General features: G+C 27.9%; 3 non-coding genes across 3 annotated transcripts in view; all 3 read right to left on the reverse strand.

Moving 5' to 3' along the window:
- The window catches only part of LOC123303606, a 4,576-nt gene extending 2,926 nt beyond the window's left edge, over window positions 1-1,650 (reverse strand). Inside the window, exon 1 of the ribosomal RNA XR_006535712.1 lies at window positions 1-1,650. This exon is cut by the window's left edge and continues 2,926 nt beyond it. This is a non-coding gene — a ribosomal RNA (large subunit ribosomal RNA).
- A 639-nt stretch (window positions 1,651-2,289) lies between these two features.
- LOC123303607 lies at window positions 2,290-2,444 on the reverse strand. The gene has a single exon (XR_006535713.1). It is a non-coding gene; the product is annotated as a 5.8S ribosomal RNA (ribosomal RNA).
- Window positions 2,445-3,395: 951 nt separating this feature from the next.
- Window positions 3,396-5,549, reverse strand: LOC123303611. The gene has a single exon (XR_006535716.1). It is a non-coding gene; the product is annotated as a small subunit ribosomal RNA (ribosomal RNA).
- Between the last annotated feature and the right edge of the window lie 4,451 nt (window positions 5,550-10,000).

Genomic DNA, 10,000 nt, shown 5'->3' on the forward strand with positions numbered 1-10,000 from the left:
CCATAAGCGTCAATTTTGGCGCTTTAACTCTACGTTTGGTTCATCCCACAGCGCCAGTTCTGCTTACCAAAAGTGGCCCACTTGGCACTCTGATCCATATATAAAAAATATATTCTCATCAGCTTCACATTATAAATAATGTTTTTAAGCAAGCTAGAGATCTCACCCATTTAAAGTTTGAGAATAGGTTGAGGTCGTTTCGGCCCCAAGGCCTCTAATCATTCGCTTTACCGGATGAGACTCTTATATAATGAACGCCAGCTATCCTGAGGGAAACTTCGGAGGGAACCAGCTACTAGATGGTTCGATTAGTCTTTCGCCCCTATACCCAGTTCCGACGATCGATTTGCACGTCAGAATCGCTACGGACCTCCATCAGGGTTTCCCCTGACTTCATCCTGACCAGGCATAGTTCACCATCTTTCGGGTCCCAGCGTGTACGCTCTAGGTGCGCCTCTATTATAATATAATCCGAAAACTAAATTATAATAATATAAGACGCCCTAGGAGTGCGATATTTAATACATAATATAAATATATCCTCCTTTTATCATTTATAAAAAAATATAAATAATATTTACTTTCATTGTGCCTTTGGGTTTCATAAAATTTATAAATATTTCGATGAAAAAATATTTTATTCCCAATGACTTGCGTACATGCTAGACTCCTTGGTCCGTGTTTCAAGACGGGTCCTGAAAGTACCCAAAGCTATATCGTCGCTGACAGATAAATTTTTAATAAAAAAAAATGAGCCAGTTCATTATCATACACCTACTGACAGTTAAATAGTATCATATAACGGCATAAAATCCGTATATATAATATGTTTTAATAAAAAAACCTATTTATACTCGTGGTGGATCTGAACGCGTTAATAACGCGACTCAATATCAATTTATAATTAATACCATCAAACAATTAATCAAGAAACATAGGCGTTTAACATACACAAAATATTATCAAAAAATAATATTGTACATTAATCAACGCACCAATGCCTATAGATTAATATTTAATGGGTCGCAACGTCCTACAAGATGAGAAGTGCATACCTCGTTATCATACAATTAACAATATACAGCAGTGCATATATTTTTACTAAAAATAAATTCCTAATAAAAATTTTTGTCACATGCTAGTACAAATTGGTTGATTAACGATAAAAAGTAAATGAATCTCATCTTTCGACCTTTCGGGTTTCTCAGGTTTACCCCTGAACGGTTTTACGTACTCTTTAACTCTCTCTTCAAAGTTCTTTTCAACTTTCCCTCACGGTACTTGTTCGCTATCGGTCTCGTGGTAATATTTAGCCTTAGATGGAGTTTACCACCCACTTAGAGCTGCACTCTCAAGCAACCCGACTCTAAGGAAAGATTCACCTATCATCAATAATAATCACTACGGGCCTGGCACCCTCTATGGGTATATGGCCCCATTCAAGATGGACTTGGATGTATTATATAACAATAGGTTTATATTGAATCTTCCTAAACACTACATTCCCCAAGTGTCTGTTTATCAGCCACGGGGTTCAGTGCTGGGCTTATCTGTTCGCTCGCCGCTACTAAGGGAATCCTAGTTAGTTTCTTTTCCTCCGCTTAATAATATGCTTAAATTCAGCGGGTAATCTCACCTACTCTGAGGTCGTAAAAGTTTTTAGAAGTATTAAAACAAAAATTTTTTTTATATATTATGTTTTTGTTATATTTTATAAGTAAACAATTTTCTTAATTATTCATACTCAAATTTTTTTAATATTATTATATAATATTATTTTTATATTTATCTAAAGAGAAGAAAATAAAAAATAAATAATTATATATATTAATTTTTTTCGAGTATATTGAAAATTTTATTACAAATAAAATATTCCATAACAAAATATTAATATATAATATTTTTGTTTATTCTTCTTTATTTAATATTTTAAAAATATATTATTATTAATATCATTTTATTATTAATATTATTATTAACATAAAGTTTTATAATATTATATATAAATGATAAAAAATAATATTGATATATTAATTTAAAAATGTCGACAAATAATAAAAAATATATAAATTTTAAATGCTATTAAAAACATTTTATATTTATTTTTTTCTTATATTTGGCGTAAAACATTCATATATAAATAATTTTACATTTCTTTTATAAAAAATTTTATTTATCAATTTAATTAATATGAAAAAATAAATTTTCTTTTTTAATTATTGATAAATTTCTTTTTCATAAAAAAAATTTTATGTAAAATAATCTTTTATTATATTAATATAATGTATACGACCCTCAGCCAGATGTGGTCCGGGAACAGTATCCAAGGACCGCAATGTGCGTTCGAAATGTCAATGTTCATGTGTCCTGCAGTTCACAAGTTGACGCGCAATTAGCTGCGTTCTTCATCGACCCACGAGCCAAGTGATCCACCGTCCAGGGTAATCTTTTTAAATTTTAAATGTAAGTATATTATTAATAATAATCTTTATTTTTAATATAAAAAATAAAATTATTAATTTATATATCTTTATAAATTCTTTTAAAATAAAAAAATTTTTCTAGAATATAAATTATATATTTTATTTTAAATATATATATATATAAATTAAAGATATTATGGTATTAATAAATATATACATAACATTTTTGATATTTTTGTTAGTGCTAGCTAGATATAATAATTAATATTTGGTATATTTTATAGAAATGTATTTATTTTTTTTTTATAAATTATTTTCTACATAAAAATATATATAATATTAATATGGTACAAAACAAATGGGTTTGTTTTTTAACATAATAACTTTTAATAAAAAAAAAGAAATATCAAGACAAAACATAAAGAAATTTAAATTTGAAATAAATTTTATTCTTTAAAAAAATTTTATCTTGTGTTTTCTTTATTTTTATTATATAACATAGAAAAATAAAAATATAGATTATATCAATTATAATCTTATTTTATTTTTCTTAATAGAGATTATATACATATAAACAAATAATTTCAATATATCTATTTTTAATTTCACTTTTTTATAAGAGAAATTATTTATAGATTTTATTAATAATTATTGTTTAATAATAATAATAATATTGAATATAAAAATATTTTATATGTAACAAATATATTATTAATATTTATATAATATTCTCTATATTATATGTATAGATATATTATGTGTATAAAAAAAGTTTGGCGTATTACTTTAATATGATATCATAACCAAAATAAATCTCTTTTAACACATAATTACTATTATATATTTTGAGAAAATTACATATTAATATGTTATTTTGTTAAAAAAAATATTTCTTATCAATAATATTTTTATTTTTTGGAATATTTAAAAACAATACAAAAAATATAAATAAATATATTTTATATATATCGTTAATGATCCTTCCGCAGGTTCACCTACGGAAACCTTGTTACGACTTTTACTTCCTCTAAATGATCAAGTTTGGTCATCTTCCCAGCAACATCGGCAATATCAGAAATATTGCCGCGTACCAGTCCGAAGACCTCACTAAATCATTCAATCGGTAGTAGCGACGGGCGGTGTGTACAAAGGGCAGGGACGTAATCAACGCGAGCTTATGACTCGCGCTTACTGGGAATTCCTCGTTCATGGGGAACAATTGCAAGCCCCAATCCCTAGCACGAAGGAGGTTCAGCGGGTTACCCGGACCTTTCGGCCTGGGAGGACACGCTGATTCCTTCAGTGTAGCGCGCGTGCGGCCAGAACATCTAAGGGCATCACAGACCTGTTATTGCTCAATCTCGTGCGGCTAGAATGCCGCCTGTCCCTCTAAGAAGAATTATTTGTACGCCGGCAGTAAAAACCACATCAAAAAACTGCGTACCCATACACCATAACATATGCAACATAAAGCACAATATATACAAAATATAATCTTGATCGTTAAATCTCAAAAATACATGCATATATAAATACAATACATAACACACATGAAAATGAATGAAATGGAAACAAACAGCCGATGGGCCTTGAGATGCCGGTAAAGTACGTCTATTTAGCAGGCTAGAGTCTCGTTCGTTATCGGAATTAACCAGACAAATCGCTCCACCAACTAAGAACGGCCATGCACCACCACCCACCGAATCAAGAAAGAGCTCTCAATCTGTCAATCCTTCCGGTGTCCGGGCCTGGTGAGGTTTCCCGTGTTGAGTCAAATTAAGCCGCAGGCTCCACTCCTGGTGGTGCCCTTCCGTCAATTCCTTTAAGTTTCAGCTTTGCAACCATACTTCCCCCGGAACCCAAAAGCTTTGGTTTCCCGGAAGCTGCCCGCCGAGTCATCGGAGGAACTTCGGCGGATCGCTAGCTGGCATCGTTTATGGTTAGAACTAGGGCGGTATCTGATCGCCTTCGAACCTCTAACTTTCGTTCTTGATCAATCAAAACATTTTTGGCAAATGCTTTCGCTTCTGTCCGTCTTGCGACGATCCAAGAATTTCACCTCTAACGTCGCAATACGAATGCCCCCATCTGTCCGTATTAATCATTACCTCGGAGTTCCGAAAACCAACAAAATAGAACCGAGGTCCTATTCCATTATTCCATGCACACAATATTCAGGCAAAATTTGAGCCTGCCTTAAGCACTCTAATTTGTTCAAAGTAAACGTACCGGCCCACCTCGACACTCAATTAAGAGCACCGCGACGGGATTGCAATTGGGGGCTGCCACCGCTCTTAACGGTTAAACACTTACGACAAATTACATAATAAAAATATATATAATGCATTAAATAAATAATAACACTAAAAATATACTTTATACATAATCTGTACCACCCACCGGTAGGACGTCCCACATAACATGCTAGTTAAACAATGCGAGCATTGAACCAACAGTGTAGGACACAGATTCGACTACGAGCTTTTTAACCGCAACAACTTTAATATACGCTATTGGAGCTGAATTACCGCGGCTGCTGGCACCAGACTTGCCCTCCAATGGATCCTCGTTAAAGGATTTAAAGTGTACTCATTCCGATTACGGGGCCTCGGATGAGTCCCGTATCGTTATTTTTCGTCCACTACCTCCCCGTGCCGGGAGTGGGTAATTTGCGCGCCTGCTGCCTTCCTTGATGTGGTAGCCGTTTCTCAGGCTCCCTCTCCGGAATCGAACCCTGATTCCCCGTTACCCGTTACAACCATGGTAGGCGCAGAACCTACCATCGACAGTTGATAAGGCAGACATTTGAAAGATGCGTCGCCGGTACGAGACCGTGCGATCAGCTTAAAGTTATTCAGAGTCACCAAATTAAACGATGCAAATTAAAATTTACACCGATTGGTTTTGATCTAATAAAAGCATTCCTTCCATCTCTGGTCGGAACTCTGTTTGCATGTATTAGCTCTAGAATTACCACAGTTATCCAAGTAAATGTGGGTACGATCTAAGGAACCATAACTGATATAATGAGCCTTTCGCGGTTTCACCTTAATTTGGCTTGTACTGAGACATGCATGGCTTAATCTTTGAGACAAGCATATGACTACTGGCAGGATCAACCAGGGAACTATTTGTATTTATAATATTAAATATATAATAATATACATGATATTTTTGTTTTCTTATTATAAGAAAAAAAATTTTCATACAATAATTATTAATATATAATAATATTATTACAATTTCATTTTAAATATCAGATGGTCTCACCCATTACTGATATAAATTTTTTTTTTTTTATTATCTCTATTGTTTTAAAATTAATAGAAAAAAACATATGAGATATATATATTATTATTAATTTTTTTTTTTTCAAATATATATTTTATTATGTCATTTATATAATTTTTTTGCTTTTACAAAAAGAAATATATAACATGTTATTCATAATAAATATTATTGAATAAAAAAAAAAAAAAATAATTATGATTTTTGTCAGACCATCACCAAATGGGTCTTAAAATATTTCAAACATTTTCTCATACTCGTCGCTAGATTGAAAGCGTCATTTATTTTTTAATTTTATTTAAAAAGTTAATTTTAAATAAAAAACGTTATAATAACACTTAATATTCTCGCTTGGTATGAGGTGAGTCAATGTAATATTATTTATAAAAATAATTTTTATATAAATATTGTGTGCTCATATGGGAGTGTAAAGTTTAAAACTTATAACCCATGAACTTGCTTTGACAAAAAAATTTATATGTTATTCTATTTATAATCAATAATTTAATAAAAAAAAATTTTTTTTTAAATATTGATATAAAAAGATATACATATAGAGGTTTTTTTACAAAATTCTCATTAATTTTTTTACAAAAATAATAATACAATATTTAATATCAAAATAATCCAAACTGATTACCATCCAGACTATTATCAATATATATAAGATTGTATTATTATTCATTTCAATACATATTTATTAAAACTGAGATAAAATTTCATATATTAATAAATATGCATGTGTAAAAAAAAAAATTTTTATATAATAATTGAAAATGTTTTTGCTATTATTTTGTATACATACATTAAATAATTGATAACAATTTAATACAATGTACACCTAAAAAATAATAACAGCATATACATATTCGAAACATTACTAGCAAAAAAACCAAAATACAATATTAAATATCAAAATAAACCAAACTGATTACCATCCAGAATATTTTGAGTATATATATATATAATTTTGTATATTTTGCGTTCATGTTAATAAAATATATAAATGATACATATTTGAAAAGTGTTATTCTTCTTTCTGTTTTTTCGTAATATCATGGTGTCCATAGACATGCAAAAGCGTCATACCAAGCCATATACATACCTACACCACCTTTGTTGAATGATACACGAACAGTATGAAAATTAAACAACATATTCAATATCATTTTATATTATACTAAAATAAATGTTATTCTATTAAGAAAGTGTATATTTTTAAATTTGGCATTCATTACATAGTCAAAATACAATAATAATATAGATGATACATATACGATAATTGTTATTTTTCTTTCTGTTTTTTCGTGATATCATGGTGTCCATAGAATTGCAACGACGTCATACCAAGCCATATACAACTCTACACCACCTTTGTTGAATGATACACTTAGAGTATGAAAAATAAACAAATTATACTATATCATACTATATCATATATGTAAGACTGTTGAACATAATACCACAAAATACACTATTTCATATAGATATACATTCATTCTTGTCAACATAAAAGTACGTTATAAATGATACATATACAATAAGTTTTATTCCTCTTTCTGTTATTCCGTAATATCATAGTGTCCATAGAATTGCAACGACGTCATACCAAGCCATATACAACTCTACACCACCTTTGTTGAATGATACACGGACAGTATGAAAAATAAACAACCTATTCTATACCATTTAATATCATACTAAAACATGAAACAAATGTTATTCTATTAAAAAGTGTATTATTTTATTATATTTAGTATTCATTACACAGTCAACATACATAAATGATACATATACGATAAGTGTTATTCCTCTATCTGTGCATCCGTAATATCATAGTGTCCATAGAATTGCACACAACGTCATACCAAGCCATATACAACTCTACACCACCTTTGTTGAATGATACACGGACAGTATGAAAAATAAACAACTTATACTATACCATACTATATCATATGTGTGAGACTGCTGAACGTAATACCACTAATACACTGTTATACATAGATATACATTCATCTCATTAACTTACACGCACTATCCATCATATATATTAAAGACATTACACCCGGTGCTTCAAACTCAAAATATGATAATGTTTAAAATGGCTTTAAACATCATAAACTTTACAGAATAATCAAAATTTAAAGAAAAAAATTTTAAAAAAAAAATTTTTTTCAGCTAAAAATTTTTATTTTGGGACCAAAAAAATTTTTTTTTGCTTTTATCATATTTTATTAAATGAAATTTATGCATTATAATAAATTATTCAATAAACATTAATAATTATAATAAATTATTAAAAAATTTTTGGAATTAATGCAAATTTTTAGAAAAAAATGTATATTTTTTTTTTATATACAAATCGTACATGTTATATTGCGACAGGGTACCGGTATAATACATGTGATACATATGTAGATTTTCGAAAAAATTTTTATCCTTTTAAATGGTCCTAAATACTATATAAAGGTAAAATATATAGAATTTTTCGGGATTCATTAAAAAATTTTAGGGAAAAAATTTCATTTTATTTTATATACAAATCGTACATGTTATATTGCGACAGGGTACCGGTATAATACATGTGATACATATGTAGATTTTCGAAAAAATTTTATCCTTTTAAATAGTCCTAAATACTATATAAAGGTGAAATATATAGAATTTTTCGGGATTCATTAAAAAATTTTAGGGAAAAAATTTCATTTTATTTTATATACAAATCGTACATGTTATATTGCGACAGGGTACCGGTATAATACATGTGATACATATGTAGATTTTCGAAAAAAATTTTATCCTTTTAAATAGTCCTAAATACTATATAAAGGTAAAATATATAGAATTTTTTCGGGATTCATTAAAAAATTTTAGGGAAAAAATTTCATTTTATTTTATATACAAATCGTACATGTTATATTGCGACAGGGTACCGGTATAATACATGTGATACATATGTAGATTTTCGAAAAAAATTTTATCCTTTTAAATAGTCCTAAATACTATATAAAGGTAAAATATATAGAATTTTTCGGGATTCATTAAAAAATTTTAGGGAAAAAATTTCATTTTATTTTATATACAAATCGTACATGTTATATTGCGACAGGGTACCGGTATAATACATGTGATACATATGTAGATTTTCTAAAAAATTTTTATCCATTTAAATGCTTCTAAATACTGTATAATGCAAATATATATAATAATTTACAGAATTAATACAAAATTTTTATTGTACAAATTCACATTAATAGTTAATTGGTTAAAAAAAAATTTCAATACACAATGGGAATCAGGCTATTTTATTGGAACTTATTTATAATTAATTCATAATATATTTTTCTATATAAATTGATTAATTGATTTTACATTCACCGTGTAAACGTATACACCATTCAAGTAACATAAAAAAAAAAAAAAAAAAAAAAATTATTATTATATTCTAGTAATACATAATAGTTATTCGCTAAAAAATATTTAATAGACAATAAAAATCTGACTATTCTGTTGTGAACTTATAAATTATTGATTCAAAATATATTTCTCTACCTAAATTTATTAATTGTATACACGCCCCCATGTACGTTGTTCAAGTCATATATTATTTTGCATAAGGATTACAAATAAATATTATATAATAAATAAGAGTTAATAAAAATTTAAAATTTATTATCCATTTTAAATTTATCAGCTAAATAAATATTTTTACATTCTTTTAAATTATTACTTTTTATTGTATTAAGAGTATATATCTAGTTTTATTAATCTTAATCCTTTTACAAGCACTAATATTATTTATACATAATATATTTTTATTTTATGTATGGAAAGCATAACTTGCTAAATACATCCTAACAATTTAAAAACTTTTCATTTGATTAATATTATTTACAATAGCTAATATTAATAGAATCTGAATAATCAAAATTATTTCTTTAAATATATGAATTCCGAATGTAAGTGTCCATCATAATACTTCATTAAGTTTATATTTGGCTAGCAACCTGTTATGCATAAATTGCTTTAAAGGTTGCCTACTAAACATATTATAATTATAATTATTAACAATTTTTGTCAATTGCGATTGCATTTTTTAGTATAATCAATGGTAGCGATTATAAGTAAAAACAATTAAAATCATTATAATAATTGTTAGCGATTATAATCAATATTGATAAGATGGAAACAAAAAGTGTTTATTCATAAAAAAAGCTCTTTAATTTATTACATTTAAAAACAAAAATTTTCTAACATAATAAATTAAAGAGCATTTATTATCAATA

This window comes from Chrysoperla carnea, assembly GCF_905475395.1.
Source record: "Chrysoperla carnea chromosome X unlocalized genomic scaffold, inChrCarn1.1 SUPER_X_unloc_109, whole genome shotgun sequence".
Lineage (NCBI taxonomy): Eukaryota > Metazoa > Arthropoda > Insecta > Neuroptera > Chrysopidae > Chrysoperla > Chrysoperla carnea.